Below are 16,902 nucleotides of genomic sequence, written 5' to 3'. Positions count from 1 at the left end.
ATTGTTATGGAATTATAAATCAGCCATAAATACTTTAGCAAGTATCTCCTGAGTAAGGACATGTGTTCCTTTATAACCAGAATCCAGTTGTCAGACTCAATGAAGTTAACATTTATCACAATACTATCATCTAATACATAGTTCACTTTCAAACTTCCCCAGTTGTTCTAATAATGAGTTCTTTATAGTTGTGTTTTAAAAAAAATAACAGCTTTATTGGAATATAATTTACATACTGTACAGTTCACCTAAAGTATACAATTCATTGGTTTTTACTGTATTTGGAGTTTTATAGCCACCACGAGAATCAATTTTAGAACACTTCTGTCACCCTAAAAAGAAACCCTGTACCAATTAGCAATCACTTGCCTTCCCTCCCCAACTCCCACCTCCCAGCCCAAAGCAAGCACTCATCTATTTTCAGTCTCTATGGATTTGTCTTTCCTGGACATTTCATATAAATATAATCATATGATGTGTGATGTATGTGACTGGCTTCTCTCAGTGTCATGTTTTTAAGGCTTATCCATGTTGATACTTTATTCTTTTTTATGGCTGAATAGTATTCAGTTGAATGGATATACCGCATTTTGTTTATCTACCATCTATGGATGGACATTTGAGTTCTTTCCACTTTGGGGATGTTATGAATAATGCTGCTGTGAGCAATAGTGAACAAATTTTTACATGGACATACGTTTTCATTTCTCCTGGGTATCTACCTAGGAGTGGAATTCCTGCGTCATATGATAACTCTGTTTAACATTTTGAGGAACTGCCAGACTGTTTCCAACTCAGTTGTACCATTTAACATTCTCACCAGCAGATGCAGTTCATTTTTGTTTTTGTTTTGGGTCCAGGATCCAGCCAAGGATCATACATTGCATTTAGTTATTGTGACTTTTTTTGTTTGTTTGAGATGGAGTCTCACTCTGTCTCCAGGCTGGAGAGCAGTGGCATGACCTCGGCTCACTGCAATCTCTGCCTCCCGCGTTCAAGCGATTTTCTTGAGTCAGCCTCCCAAGTAACTAGGACTACAGGTGCACACCACCATGTCCCGCTGATTGTTTGTATTTTTAGTAGAGATGGGGTTTCACCATGTTGGCCAGGATGGTCTCGATCTTCTGACCTTGTGATCCTCCCGTCTCAGCCTCCCAAAGTGCTGGGATTACAGGCGTGGGCCACCGCGCCTGGCATGTTGTGACTCTTCAGTCTCTCTTTATCCAGAATAGTCAGTCCCCAGTACCCTTCCTAATAGTGACCTATTTGAAGAGTCCAGGTCAGTTGTTTTGTAGGACATTCCTCAACTTGGATTTGTCGGATTGTCTCATTGTGGTTTCAGGTTAAACATTTTTGTCAGGAGTTCTTTATAGGTGATACAGTGTCCTCATTATGTCAGGTGGTACTTGATACCAGCTTGTCCCATTATTGGTGATTTGAAGTTGTGTCTGCCAGATTTCTCCCTTGTCAAGCTGATACCCTTTCCCCTTTGCAATTAATAAGTAGCCTGAGGGGTGATATTTGAGACTGGGAATATCGTCTCCTCAGCAGTTTGCATTCTGTGTTCACTGGTCATTCTTGACTGAATTATTACTAAGGTGGTTGTAAAGTGATTTTTTCTGTTGTCATTCCTTCTACATTTTTGATATTTCTTCTGTGAAGATGAGCCTTTAAAGAAATTTGACTGAATTTCCTAATTTGATGTATAATAAGCATCTCTGCCATTATTCATTTCGATGCTGAAATGTGGCTTCTGTGTTCTGTGAGCATCTCCTATTAGTCTTTGATCACCTCCCTACTTTGTGACAGACAAGATGGCTTCCATGCTGACCTTGTGTTTTCCTTACCTCAGTTTCCTCTGTTTATTATCAGGTATATTCTATGAATATATATACACGCTTTTTCTTTCTTTTTTTTGAGATGGAGTTTTGCTCTTGTTGCCAGGCTGGAGTGTAATGGCATCATCTCAGCTCAACACAACCTCTGCTTCCTGGGTTCAAGCAATTCTTCTGCCTCAGCCTCCCGAGTAGCTGGGATTACTGGCATGCGCCACCACAACTGGCTAATTTTGTATTTTTAGTAGAGACGGGGTTTCTCTGGGTTGGTCAGGCTGGTCTTGAACTCCTGACCTCAGATGATCCACCTGTCTTGGTGTCCCGAAGTGTTGGGATGACAGGTGTGAGCTACCATGCCCGGCGACGCATTTTCTTCGCCTGTTTTATTTTTGCCTAAATGGTAGTTCGTATACCTTCCAAATCTCACTTGTAGCTTAGAGATTGTTCTGTTTCATTTTTCTACATTGGATTTTATTTTATGAATGTACCATAGTTTAGTCTCTTTTTGAAGGGTATTCAGTTCCACATTTTTTGCTTTTATAAATCTGACTTGAATGCATCATCTTTAGCTGTCATTTAACACAATGTTGGCTATATTTCTAGGACCATTTTTAGACGTGAGATTTAGTGGGTGAGGGGGATGTGCGTTTTCCAATTTCAATAGTGCTAATTACTAAAAAAATGTGCTGGTTGACATTCCTATCTAGCAGCGTTGAGAGTGCCTGTTTCTCTTCACCTTTGTCTACATAAAATATTACCAAACTTTTTGATCTTTGCCAATCCTCTAAGTGATAACATTTCTTTGTGGTTTAAATTGCCTTACTAGGCCGGGCGCCATGACTCACACCTATAATCCCAGCATGCTGGGAGCCTGAGGTGGCAGACCACTTCAGCTCAGGAGTTCAAGACCAGCCTGGGCAACATGATGAAACGTCTCTACAAAAATACAAAAAGGGCTGAGGCAGGAGAATCGCCTGAGCCCAGGAGGTCAAGGCTGCAGTGAGCTGAGATTGTGCCCCTGCATTTCAGCCTGGGTGACAGGGCAAGAGCCAGTCTCTAAAGAATTAAAAAAAAAAGGTATTCTAGAGATAAATGGGCAAAGTACATGAATAGATAGCTCATAAAAAAAGGAAATACAACTTACCTTTAAAAAGAATAAAACATTTTTTAAAAAAAGATACTCAGCATCACTCATTATAATAAAAAGGTAATTTCATTTTTCTTTTTTTGAGACAGGGTCTCACTCTGTCGCCCAGACTGGAGTGCAGTGGCTCGGTATTGGCTCACTGTAGTCTTGACTCCCTGGGCTCAAGTGATCCACCTCACCCTCCTACGTAGTGGGTCTGTAGGCGCTGCTGCAACATGCTTTTGGTAGAGACGAGGTCTTGTTGCTGTGTTGCCCAGGCTGGTCTTGAACTCCTGGCCTCAAGCAGTCCTCCTGCCCTAGCCTCCCAAAGTGTTGGGATTACAGATGTGAGCCACTTGCCTGGCCCAGAGTACTTACTGATAATGCTGAATGTATTGGTCTATTGGGCTGACTTCCTCAGGGATAGTCTCTAGTGACTCCTGTCTGAGCCAAACCTCTTCTGATTGCAAGTTCCAGAAGTTCATTAAATCCAGCTGATACAGAAAGGGAGATTTTTCAGAACCTGAGTGAAGCTGGGCCTCACAAGGACTGCCTTTGGGTCCAAGGCAGCTGTCCTTTCTGTCACTCTCTTGATCATGCAGCTGTTTAATTCTGTTTCTGCAGACCAGCTTTCTCTATTTCTCACTGGATTTGGAAGGAAATGGTTGTCCAGCTGCTGGCAACATGCCCTAAATTCCAGGAGAGAGAGAATGTTATTGTCCCATTTGGGTGAGGTGTCCCCCACTGGGCCAGTCAGCTGTTTGGTGCCAGGCTGTGGGGGCAGATGCAGGCAAGAAGTCTGGGCTGTCCTATTCTTGGATGTTAATTGACAGTGCAGAACCTTTCGCTGTATTCTCAGAGTTAGGATTATGCCTTCTAAGCACATTACCCTGAACCCTTGCCAGGTTGGTTTGTTTACTCAGAGGAAGAGCCTCCTCCCTCTCACCAGCTCGTCTCTTCTCAGTGCTGTCTAGATGAGATGCTGTTAATGCAGGGTCTTCCCTCTACTCACCTCCTCCAGGCCATGCAGTTAGGCCGCGAGGCTGAGTAAATGCAGTCCTACTCTTCACAACAGTGCTCTGGGTTCACATGACCCTGGGGGTATGAAGACTTCCTGGGGTACCCACACAAGGATAGTTTAAGGGAATTATTTTAAGTCATCCTCTATTACACTTCCTAAAATTCAGCTGCTGCAGAGCACACCTGGCTTAAGGGGGTCCTGTATGATGATCTTTCACTCTGAAAGGAAGGCAGACCCTCAGCCATTCTTGTCCCACCAAGGGGTGTTGCCCTGGAGAGTGAAAACCATCCCTGGGGCAACGTGGGAATAAGTGCAAATATTGGTAACATTGAGGAAGTGTGTGACTCTAATGACTGACAATTTTTTTTCCCGCAATTTAGAGGTTTTTAACAAAACTGAAGGAGGAGCCAACTAAGTTGTCATTTGATCATTACAAATAATTTCGTTTTTGTTTTTGTTTTCGTTTTGAGACAGAGCTTCGCTTTTGTCACCCAGGCTGAAGTGCAGTGGTGTGTTCTCATCTCACTGCAACCTCCGCCTCCCTGCAACCTCCGCCTCCCAGGTTCAAGCGATTCTCCTGCTTCAGCCTCCCGAGTAGCTGGGATTACAGGTGTGTGCCACTATACCTGTTTAATTTTTGTATTTTTAGTAGAGACAGGGTTTCTCCATGTTGGTCAGGCTGGTCTCGAACTCCTGACCTCAGGTGATCTGCCTGCCTCAGCCTCCCAAACTGCTAGGACTACAAGTGTGAGCCACCATGCCCGACCTAAAAATAATTTTGATAATAGATCACCACATGACTTTCAGTTATAACTCAGGAGAAACTTCATTCCCTTCTGTTTATGAAAACAAGGTTTTTGAGTGCTTATATCTGTAAAAATAAAAATGGGAATGGAATTTCTGTTGAAATTATCTTATTTTAATAGTAAGCAAGATTTATCCATTTAAATCTGAACCAGCTCGCTCCCTCTAATTGTGACGCATTCTTTTTGTTTTGAGACGGAGCCTTGCTCTGTCGCCCAGGCTGGAGTGCAGTGGCGCAATCTTGGCTCACTGCAAGCTTCGCCTCCTGGGTTCAGGCCATTCTCCTGCCTCAGCCTCCCGAGTAGCTGGGACTACGGGTGTCCGCCACCACGCGGCTAAGTTTTTGTATTTTTAGTAGAGATAGGGTTTCACCACCTTAGCCGGGATGGTCTCCATCTCCTGACCTCGTGATCCGCCCACCTCAGCCTCCCAAAGTGCTGGGATTACAGGCGTGAGCCACCGCGCCGGGCCTGCAGTGCATTCTAAGACACATTTTCTCATACTTTGTTTTGGTCAAATATGTACTAACAGTAATTGTAATTCAATCTAGAATAAAAATATTTCTAACACTTAAGAGTTTATGGTCACAGGAAATTTAAACAAATTTCAATTTTAGAGTGTTACAGAGAATTATGCATGAGCAAAAGGAGACTTTCATTCCTAAAGCTGTATGAGGGTACATTTTAGGGGTAACGTTGTGGGTATGGGAGTGGAATGGAAATACGCGTAGAAGCAGAGGTATCTGACTGTTGTATAGATGTGTATTTTTAACGAGATGAAGGTGGGTGTCCAACTGAGTGGAATTTACATCCCATTGGATACCTTTAGAAGTGATTTAATAATTTAGCTAATATTTTTAACAATAGAAACCATACTTTTTGCAACTTCTTAAATTTAAGATGAAGAATGTTAGGTATTAAGCTTAGATATGCATCGATGTAAATTTTTTTTAGGTACACAAGGGTAAGAAGGGTTGAACCTGGCTACTTTACACTTGTCCTTGTGAAGCAGTGCCTACTTATCCCTCGCTTTGCTCTGTCAGCCAGGTTCCCTTTTGGGGTCTGACTAGCTTTCCCTCTCCTCCTCGGCCCCTTCATCCAGGGTGACTTTGCTGTGAAGCTGCTGGGTGAGGTGAAGGTTGCTGTGGCTTTGATAACACTGGCCAGCTTTGGTTTATTTATCTGCTTTTTTCTTCCCTTCATTTGTGTGGCCTTGGGCAGGCTCCCCTGCTTGTCTGACTCTGAGGTCTGTTCATCCCCACATCTTCCTTCTGATTTTCCTCATAGTCAAAAGCTTTGTAAACTTCTCACTTTCTGTCGCATTCGTCTTCAATAGCTAGAGGTTATACCTGGGGCTATAAAAATCGGTTGCTGAGAAATTCTGATACTGGCTGGTCCCAGTGATTTAATACATCCATTTGACATTTTAACTCCACACCTCCTAAGTTGGGTCACTATTTAGTACCACAAACTGCCTATGTCGGGTTGGCTGAGAAGCGGTGCTCCGTCCTTAGCGCTCCTCTTGTTGGGTTCATTGGCCGGTATCTTTGGCTCCTCAAGGACTCCCTAACCCACCGTCTTCAAGGAGTCGCATTAATTCTCTGTTATTCTGGACATTTAATTAGTGTGCAGAAGCACACACTATTCGGTGCTGGATCCTCAGAGATGAATCATGCTTAGGGTCATGTTCAGGGTGTCTCTCCACTTCTTAGGGTTGATAGACCACGTGGCTAGCAGATGACCTTGTTATTGAGGAATTCTGCAGTTATCCTTCACCGGTTCTGATCTGGGAGCTCTGTGTGACTGGCGGGGTTTGGTGGCTTTAGAGGAGGCTGCCCGGGTGTGTGTGGTGGAGGGAAGCCTGGCTGTGGCTGCTGTTCTGGGAACCCATGTCATCCCTTGGTGGTAGCAGGTCAGGCCCTGTAGCCTGGAGGGCAGCAGCAGCTGACTCTCGCTCTCATGACGTGAAAAAGAGCAGTGAAGGTGGCTCAGCACCTCCAGAGGTAGGAGGGGCGTGGGACAATCACTGGCAGTCTCCTCTGCCATCAGCCACTGTCACTTGTATAAGCTGGAATCAGGCCTCCTGACCTCTGGGGCTCCACGGTGCCCGGGTGTGGCGCTGCTGCAGGATGTGTTGGGATGGGCAGGTGGGGTCCCGGGTGCTGCCTGCTCAGGGTCCCAAGGCTGCTGGAGCTGACTTCCCGGGGGAGTCTGCTGCAAAACCCGAAACGGGGCCTGGTGAATGGTCAGGAAGAGCATTCTTTAGGTCGTATTTTTTTCCTTGAGTTCTGACACAGCCCTCCTGGGACATCCTGCCTTCTCTTGTTCCAACTTCATTTATGACATAGATTAGTCATGGTCACATGGCTATACCTCAGGGCCAAAGCACAGGTCTCTACGATGCCTAACATGTACTAACCAGATTGGAATCTTTGCTGACTCCAAATATCACATTCCAAGCTGCCCCAGGCTGTGAGAAATGGTGGTGTTGCCTCCCAGTTGGTAGAGAAGGTTTTAGGAAGAAGCCTTGGAAGGGCTGTACAGTAAAGCAGACGGAGTTAGGGACCTGGGTTTTCCAAGGCAGGGAAGGAGAGGCTGAGGCTGTGTGGGCTGTACCTGGTGCCTGCCTGAAGGGCCAAGGAAGTAAGTGGGTACACAAATTGGGGTGGTTTCTGAGGGCATCTTGCCAGGCAGAGAGCTCAAGTCCCTCATCTCAGCTCTCCTAGGGAGAGGGGGAGAGCAGGGAAGGGCAGCTAGGCTAGGGTGGAAGAGGCAGGCTCTCCTGGTCCAGGATTCCAGCTGTACCAGGCTTAGGCTTCAGTTGTGAGTGTGCAGCCCTGAGCTCAAGCATGGAGGCGGCGTGGTTGCTCAGCTCAGCCTCTGGTCGGAAGGCCTGGCACCAGTTCCGGAAGTGCCTCACCACTAGAGAGGGTGGGGAAGGTCAGATGCTCCAGAATCAGTTCATACCTGGGAGGCTCTAAGCCCATCTTCCCCTCCCATATGCCCCCTGCTTAGGCCACAAAGCCTCTACGTTATGCGGCAGATTAATTTGAAAATTGAATTGCAGCTGAATGAGTTGATGTCTTCAAAGTTCAGTGGTGTTTGATTAGAGCCATCCAGAGACTAGATTTGCTCCCAGGAAATGGTTCTGACCAAATAATTAAAGTGAATAAAGGTTAGATTTGTGTTTCTGGCCAAATCTGTGTTGCATTCAGCATCTCCAAAACATGAATTTCATTAACCGTTCATGAACTAGCATTAAATTACTTTCAATTAGTTGTCATTCTAATTAAAGTTGAGTTACACAGAGCAGCCTTTGTTTATACTTGGTGGCTGTTCCCTTGCCTTCTCTGGAACTAAGTCCTCTTGATCAAATGGTCATTTGGAAAGTTGGTTTTATAACTTTGTGTCCCCCCACCCATCACTCTGAGTCAGGACCTGTTCCTCGAGCCGAAGGATGTGGGTGCCCACTGCATCAGGAAGGCTTGGGGAGCACTGCTGGCTAGATTGAACCATGTGACTTGCAAAAAGCAATCTCATGGCTGTGGGAGAGGAAGTTAAGGAGTGTTTAAGGTAGGCCCCCCAGCCCAGGCAAGCTTGGGCAGGCCTTGGGGTGCCAAGTGAGGCATGGTCTGCCCAGGTGGGACTTGGGCAGGTTGGGAGGGAGGTGTGCTGCCCCTGCGACGTCATGACCTAGCTTATTCTGAGTCTTTATGCCTTGGGTGTGGGTGGCCTTGCTCCTGCCAAGGGGTAGATCTGAGTCCTCATCAGGGCCTGTCTGCAGCCTCAGTCTCCTGAGAGCCAGCATTCCATGCTCCTGTCTAGTGGCCACAGCAGGAGGGGCTGAGGAAGGACTGAAATCAACCACTGTGTCCCCCTGCAGGACTCACCCATAACTTGTCATCCAGCATATTTTTTCTGTTTTCTCCATTGATTATGGATGTGACACGTTATAACCAAGACAGAATCTCTAAGCCAGTGCGGGATTCTGCAGGGTGGGGTACTTCAGGCCCTTCAAACCCAGGATGCCAGAGGTGAGCTCGCTTTCTTTGGCTCTAGGTCTGAACAGAGGTCAGAGGTGCCAACCACTTGTCCCACCTTTGCCATCAGTAGCCCCTGAAGCACAAATCATTCCTTCTGCAGTGTGCTGCGCAGTGGAGACACGGAGAAAGGCGACACTGCTCCTGGCCTCCTGTGCTTGCAGAATGATGAGCAGAGGGCAGCAGAGTGGCCCAGTGCAGGGCCAGGCCCTGGGAAGGCGAGAGGAGTGGCAGGGAAGCTCCCGCCGGGGCGCTGTTGAACGTGCACCTCACGTGAGTAGGTGGTTTCCACCAGAGGACATGGGGAAGGCGCGCACTGAGGTGTGAGGGCATCTCGGGTGCGCCTGGGGGTCGGGGAGAAGAGAGGAAAGGCAGGATCCAGGATGAGAGTAAGAGGCTTAGGCCTTCCAGAGCACCTTCCTGGGGCTGGGCCTGAGAGCCGGACTCTGACTGGTGAGCAGGGGTGTGTCAGGGCTAACCACCCGATCCAGCAGGGATGTTTTTGTGTTGGTTTGGTGCTTTTGAACCTAATGGAGAGGAAAAAGACTCACAACAATTGATAATTAAGAGTTGTTATGAGAGCTGATGGGGGCCGAGGACACGAGAGGAAGGAATGGATCCCAAGGGTGCGAGGAAGGCAGAGTGAACCCAGCGTGACAACTGCCCATCCCAGTAGAGGGGAGGAGGCCTCTGGGGTACCCCCAGGATGGTGCAGCTTGGCTTCTGGGTGAGTGGGGAGGGGAGTACAGAACCTAGGGGTAGACAAGCAGGCATGTTTCTGTGGAGAACGTGGGTTGCCTGCGGGTCCTCTAGGTGAGGAATCCCATAGGCATTCGGTCTGGGGGAGAAGGTGAGGGATCTGGACTGGAGTTAAAACTCGAGACCGAATATACAAGTGGCTGCGGAAACCAGGGGTGTCTGCGACATTGTTCAGAGGGTTGTGTGGGAGTGAGGAAATAGAAGGGGGGATAACCAAGACTGAACAAGGTGGGTGGAGAGGAAGAGAGCAGCGAGGCTCATGGAGTGTGTGAACAGAGGAAGGCGGACACGACAGAGAGCACACTTCGCGTTCTGTTCGTGTAAAAGCCAAAACCGAACCAAAGTCTTCGGTGGTGACAGGAGGTCAGAATCGAGGCCGCCCTGTGGGAGTCCCTGACAGGAGCAGGTCCCAGGCCGACTTCTGAGTGCTGGCAGCATCCCAGGTCTTCCTCCAGGGGTGGCTGTGTGGGTGTATACGTGTGCACGATGCACTGAGATTTTGCACTTTATTGGAAGTAATAAATTTTAAAAGTGTTAAAAATAAGAAAGGAGGAAAGCAAGGAAGGAGGGAGGGATAAAGGGAGGGAGGAAGGGAGGAGGGAAGAAAGAAACCAGGAGGAATGGTGGCAGGAGAGGAGGTGGTTTCAAGGACGAGGATGACGGCCAGTGTCGCTCACATGCCTGGAGCTGAAGCCACTGCGCCGGCTCTGGAGAGGCCTGTGGCCTTGGAGGCTGCCCCGCAGCCCTCTGGGTTCACCACTGGTGTGTGTCCCTCACGCTTTGAGTGAGTGGTGTGGAACGGACCCTAGCGTTAAATCAGGACATGGAGGAGCAAGAGCCACTGGGGGATCCCGTGCCCGAGAAACCCCTCAGCTCCTGGCGGTGCCAACGGCCGCGTCTGTGCTTTCCTGAGGGCCCTCCCTGGCAAATCTTTGTGTTTAAACTTGATAATGTTTAATAAAAAAATGTAATTAACTACTAAAATTTGATTAAAAAAAACTTCCTTCTATTTTAATGTGAGAGTTTCCCATGGAAACCACTTCAGCTTTGGCGTGGTGAACGGCAGCTTTATTAACGGAGCCATCTGCAGGCTTTCCTCTCAATCTGTCGCGTTGCCCATGGCTTCCAGTGCAAACACCGGTGATTGTGATGCAGGCTCCAGCCAGTGCTCAGAGGGGACGGCCTTAAAGGCGCTCTGATGCGGGGACAGCTAATCTCTCGTTCTCTTATGTGCAGAGCTCGCCAGGATGTCTCTTCCCTTTGGATTGGATGTGGGCAAGGCCTTCATCTTCTCTTTTTCCTTTCTAGACCTAGGAGATGGTGCCTCTTCTGCACAGATAGCACCTAAACTCACCTCCACTCACTGGAAAATGCTTTCATGGGAGGCAATAATTCTCCCCCGTGAGTGAAAACTGTTTCCTGAGGCCTTCTCCACCGTAGCCAGAGGTTAGAGCCCTGCTGTCAGATTCCTCACTGGCCCTCCGACAGGCTGCCTGCCAGGTGGGGATGGAGTTGGATCACACCAAGGCTCCAGGGTCTTGGGGAGGGCTGAGTCCTGTCTGGGGGATTCTTGGCTCCGCTCAGAGTTAATCGTCTTCTCCATGGAAATGTCCAAGCCTGGCAAACATTTCTGCTAGTGATTCTGGTGAGGAGATGTTCACGGGCAGCACAGGGCAGGCCACATTAACACAGATCTTGCCGACAGAGCCAGGACCTGTCGCTCTCGGAGAAAGCCTGGTCACCTCATCTCAGTTCGGGAGCAGTCTTGAGAGGGCTCTGCTGAAGAAAGTGAAATTCTGCTCTTCCTTTCCATTTGATTAATTCTGAATAAGGGAAGCTGATTCAGCCCAGACACCTGAGGAAAGGCGGAGGCTGGATGGCTTCAGGAGAGGGCATCTGAGGAGGAGTGAGGACCAACGATACATCAACCAGAAGCAAAACAAGGAGGGAAAAGGGGTGCTGTGGCCCCCGCGGTCGGGGGAGAAACACGGAAAGGCTGTCTCCGCCTTGCACGCATGCCAGGAGCATGGGGAGCAGCGTTATGATCAACCAACCATCATCAGAGGGGCAGACCAGAAGATGAATTCTTAGTGCTCCCCGGTCGTCTCTTATCCCTGTGGTCCCAGATGCTGAGCTTCACAGTCATACCCCAGACTGACCCTCCCTTGCCTAGGCTTCCCTCATGGCCACACTGTGCTAGGAGTTCTCCCGCAGGGACCTGTGATAGCAGAGTGGGCGCTAGAAAGCCTGTGGGCACCCCGCGGTCCCACGGTCCGCACTGCCCCCTCTGACCTGTTGGGGGAGCACTGCAGGTGCACAGGTGCAGGGAGAGTTTCAAAAGGCTTTGTGGTAGTAGGGCTTATTTTCTTCTCCATATTGCCTTCAAAAGCATAAAAAGAAGGTAAAGTTTCTACATCATTATGTAAATTTTTTGAGACAGGAAGTTGCAAAAATAGAGTCCCATGAACCCTTCCCTCTGCTTCCCCCAGTGGTGACATCTTATGTAACTATAATGAGACCAGGAAAGTGACATTGGAAGGACACAGCAGTCCAGACCACAGGCTTCCTTGTTTCCAGCAGTTCGGTGTACACTCTGTGGAATCCGACCCCACATATAGACTCATGTGGCGGCCACCCTACCCATCGCTACCGCAGAGGAATCCCCTTGTGCCACCCCTTTGTAGTTGCCTCCTCTCCCTTCCAGCCCTGTCCCCTGAAGTCACTAGTGTGTTCTCTGTCTCTGTAGTTTTGTCATTTCAAGAGTGGTGTATCAATGGGATGCAGTTTGTAAACTTTTGAGATGTGCTGTTTGTCACTGGTGCTCCTGCCCGTGAGCACCATCGCGTGTGCATGTGTCCACAGCCCTTTTTCTTGCTAAGTAGTATTCCACTGTGTGGGCTGCACATCACTTGGTTTTTCTGTGAAGATTCCAAGTGGCAACATCACTTTTTAAATATTGAGATTCAGCCTTTTGGAGTGTTGATTCTAGAATTTAAGCAATGGGTAGATGGTTTCAGTAGGTGACCAATCCAAGATTCCTTAGGAATAATTTACTTTGTACATTTTCCATTATACATTATAGCATCTAGTTACAATTTTCTAATTTTGAGGGAACGTGACTTTGCTCTAAACCAGTTCTAAAATACACAAAGTTTGTTTTTACAACCTTTCTAGAGTGTATGCTCCGTGAGGGCAGGGGCTACTCTTTCTCATTTTGGGATTCCTTGCTGAGCCCCACACAGTTCCTTGCCCTAGGCAGGTTCTTAATATATATATCTGATGAATGGGTGCCTCCCTTAGATCCTCAGTTCCACACAAACTCCCCAGGATTCACACTGGCTGCCACTTTGAAGGTGGTAGCAACACAATGCGTGTTTCTTGCAGAGAGACTAAATTCCGTAGAAGAGGAGCTGCTGTAAGGCATCTGACTTAACATTTGTCAGTTGAAACAGAGCTCTACGGTGACGGCTCCAGCTTCTGGTTTCCCTGCTTCTAACCAGGTTATCAAGTCATTCCAACCCAGTGTCGGCCAAACGGGCATCACTGTTGACAGTGGCAGGCTCCGGAGTCTCCTGTGATCTTTCCTAGGAGGCACAAGGGCTTGGTTACTGTGATCAGTCAAGCATGGGATGGGATGACCAGGCTTTGCATATTAGAAAATTCCTTTTCCTCCCTGAGGCCCTTTCCCTTTCGTCGGGCACTCACTTTCTTCTCAGTGCTTTCAGTGAGATCTGATGAAAGGACACCCTGTCAGGAGTCGATGTCGGCCTCTGGAATCGATTTTGTTGAATCCCACTGAGATAGTCATCATCAGCAGTGGTCCATATTCATTTGTCAGTGGATGGCTCCTCAGGAAAATCTATTTTCAGGCCTACAGGATTATGTTGCTAAAAGGGAGAAGAGACGGAAGATCAAAGTTCTATGGCTGAGCATGGAGTTGGCCCAACCTCCCAACACTTGCAAGTGAACGATGGGGAACGAGGACGAAGTGGAAAAAGCACTTGGCCAATGATGGAGAGAAGCTGCCACGCTGAGCTCAGTGAAATGGAAATTGCCCAAAGCCTGGAAAATAAGGTAGTGGTGTCTTCACACCAATAGGTTTAAATTGAACATTGGGGAGTAAGGACTTGTGTGCCCAAGGTCAGAGAAGGCAAGAAGAGCAGGCATTTGCTGGCAGCAGGTGTCACAGTGAACCAGCCTGGCGGCTCCTCTGCCCCATGCTATGGTTGTAGGGATAGCAGGGAAGGATTTGTGCATAAGCCCCCCTTCAACTCTGACACGATTCAGAGTCCAAAGCCTCATCATCACCTTCTCTTCTGCCAGTCTTAAATTCTTCTATTGGAAGTTTAACCAATTTCATTCTTACTAACAACCATTGTTATTTTACAGTGCATATAACCTACAGCAGATGAGCATGGCAGCTAGCTGCGCGGACTCTGGAGGTGGGAGTACCTGGCTTCAACTCATAGCTCAGCCAATCGGCTTCTCTGTACCTCAAGTTTCTTCATCTGTGAAATGGAGATAATGGAATTTAGTATTTTGAAAAGATTGAGTTAATACATGTTAAACACATGAAGTGTTAACTATTTTCATTGAATAGCATTTAGTCATGGGGCTGGACCATATTTTAATCATTGAGCACCTTTTATTTCAGCCTACTTCTTCATGTTTCTGTCCTTTGAGACATAGAAGTGGTGCCCTATAGGTTTTCTACCAGATTTCTGAATTGTTAAGTTGTTTATTTTCAAGTTAAGGATGCTTTTTGAAAAACTGCATTCTGGCCAGGTGCAGTGGCTCACGCCTGTAATCCCAGCACTTTGGGAGGCCGAGGCGGGCGGATCACGAGGTCAGATCAAGACCATCCTGACTAACACAGTGAAACCCCGTCTCTACTAAAAATACAAACAAAACGAAACAAAACTGCATTCTATTATCACATTTTAAATTTTTTTACTTATTTTTTTTTTGAGACACAGTCTCGCTGTGTTGCCCAGGCTGATGTGCACTGCAACCTCCCGCCTCCCAGGTTCAAGTGATTCTCATGCCTCAGCCTCCCAAGCAGCTGGGACTACAGGTGTGCGCCATGAGGTCTAGCTAATTTTTGTATTTTTAGTAGAGATGAGGTTTCACCATTTTGGCCAGGCTGGTCTGGAACTCCTGATGTCAAGTGATCTGCCTGACTCTATCTCCCAAGTTGCTGAGATTACAGGCATGAGCCACCGTGCCTGGCCTATTATCACACTTTAAAAATTAAAATAATTGCTTATGAAATATCTAGTCTTCACAATTCCCCAATTGTCTTAATGTTTTCTACCATTCGTTTGAATCAGAATCCAACAAGGCTCATGGTGGATGTTTAAATACTGATGCTTTGTGATATACAGGGGAGAGGATGTGGGAACAATTGTTTGACCTTTAAGAGCGTACATCAGGCCGGGAGCAGTGGCTCACACCCGTAATCCAGCACTTTGAGAGGCCGAGGCAGGCGGATCACCTGAGGTTGGGAGTTCAAGACTAGCTTGGCCAATAAAGTGAAACCCTCTCTCTACTAAAAATACAAATAAAATTAGTTGGGCATGGTGGCGCACAGCCATAATCCCAGCTAGCTACTTGGGACGCTGAGGCAGGAGAATTACTTGAACCCAGGAGGCAGAGGTTGCAATGAGCTAAAATTGTGCCATTGCACTCCAGCCTGGACAACAGAGCGAGACTCTGTCTCTAAATAAATAAATAAAAATAAAAGCATACATCAGCATCTAGTAATGAATGGGGTCCTGTTTGGATTGGCAAATTCTTTAAAAGTGGTCAGTTCAGGCCGGGCACGGTGGCTCAAGCCTGTAATCCCAGCACTTTGGGAGGCCGAGACGGGCGGATCACGAGGTCAGGAGATCGAGACCATCCTGGCTAACACGGTGAAACCCCGTCTCTACTAAAAAAAGTACAAAAAACTAGCCGGGCGTGGTGGCGGCGCCTGTAGTCCCAGCTACTCGGGAGGCTGAGGCAGGAGAATGGCGAAAACCCGGGAGGCGGAGCTTGCAGTGAGCTGAGATCCGGCCATTGTACTCCAGCCTGGGCAACAGAGCGAGACTCCCTCTCAAAAAAAAAAAAAAAAAGTGGTCAGTTCAGTAAGCCATGGTCTCCTGAGGATATCACCCATGAAGAGATAGTGGATAAAGAAATGAAACAGGCTGACGTTCCCAGGAGACAAACTTTTCTGTTTGTTCTTCTTCCTTTTCCTTTGTCTAGGAAATGTTTTATTTTTGAGATAGTGTCTCCTCTGTTGCCCAGGCTGGAGTGCAGTGGCACGATCTCCACTCACTGCAACCTCACCTCCTGGGTTCAAGCGATTCTCCCACCTCAGCCTCCCTAGTAACTGGGACTACAGGTGCACACCACACCTGGAATTTTTTTTTTTTTTTTTTTTTTTTGTATTTTTGGTAGAGACGAGGTTTCACCATGTTGCCCAGGCTGGTCTTGAACTCCTGGGCTCCAGTGATCCACCTGCCTCAGCCTCCCAAAGTGCTGGGATTACAGGTGTCAGCTACTGCTCCTAGCTGGAAATGTCTTTACATCAAAGCTTTTAAGGCTATTATCAGGATCTATTAATGAAGGGAAGGTAGAGCAGAAATTCAAGTTTCTTTTGGAAAGGTAAACCAATCACCACAAAATGACTAACATTACATGAGTCCCTGTGAGGAGAGGAGCTGCCCCTTCACAAGGAGATGCACCTGTTTTTTGTTTGGGAAACATACCTACAGACCATTCTGTTTCTGTGGCTGCTGGAGACTCCGGTGGTGGGCATCTTTGACAAAGGGACTTTTCCAGCAGGGTGGGCGTCAGTGATGGTGATGCAGATGTGCAGCATTGCTGTGCTGTGGACTCACCTCCTCCCAGACTGAGGACCGAGACTGACACAGACTCTCTTCTGTCTCCCTTATCTCCTTTCCAAAGTCTATGAATCTACCCTGGTCCTTTCCTTCTGTGCCTAATGAATGTCTTTCTCCTACTGTGGTGGAGGAAGTACAGATTTTGAAGTTCTAGAACACAAAGTCTCAGCATGGCTATGATCTAAACGAACATGGGCTGGTTACTAAACCTCCCAAACTCATTTCCTCATCTATAGTCACCTCCCCTGTATCCCTGAGCACCTGGGTGTTGGGGGATGTTGGGTCCACAGTAGGTGTTCCTCCAGAAGCAGCTCTTCTTGGTCCATATCCTGCCCATCTGCTCTTCAGCCTTCTTGGTCCTAAAAACATGTACTTGTCCTTTGTCCTTTATTTCCAGCTTTAAGCTTCTAGAAGTTACACTGATACAATAC

At 47.5% G+C, this 16,902-nt stretch overlaps 2 long non-coding RNA genes across 2 annotated transcripts; one reads left to right on the top strand and one right to left on the bottom strand.

Annotated features, from left to right (window-relative positions):
* Positions 1–8,925: 8,925 nt before the first annotated feature.
* On the bottom strand, positions 8,926–13,406 carry LOC116270346. The gene is made up of 2 exons (XR_004178388.1): positions 13,290–13,406; positions 8,926–13,168 (listed from the first exon to the last, which is right to left on the bottom strand). It is a non-coding gene; the product is annotated as an uncharacterized LOC116270346 (long non-coding RNA).
* Positions 13,162–14,157, top strand: LOC110741129. The gene is made up of 2 exons (XR_002516874.2): positions 13,162–13,658; positions 13,974–14,157. It is a non-coding gene; the product is annotated as an uncharacterized LOC110741129 (long non-coding RNA).
* Positions 14,158–16,902: the final 2,745 nt, after the last annotated feature.

The sequence above is a fragment of the Papio anubis genome, chromosome 14 (genome assembly GCF_008728515.1).
Source record: "Papio anubis isolate 15944 chromosome 14, Panubis1.0, whole genome shotgun sequence".
Classification (NCBI taxonomy): Eukaryota; Metazoa; Chordata; class Mammalia; order Primates; family Cercopithecidae; genus Papio; species Papio anubis.
This window is presented reverse-complemented; position numbering and strand designations above follow the sequence as displayed.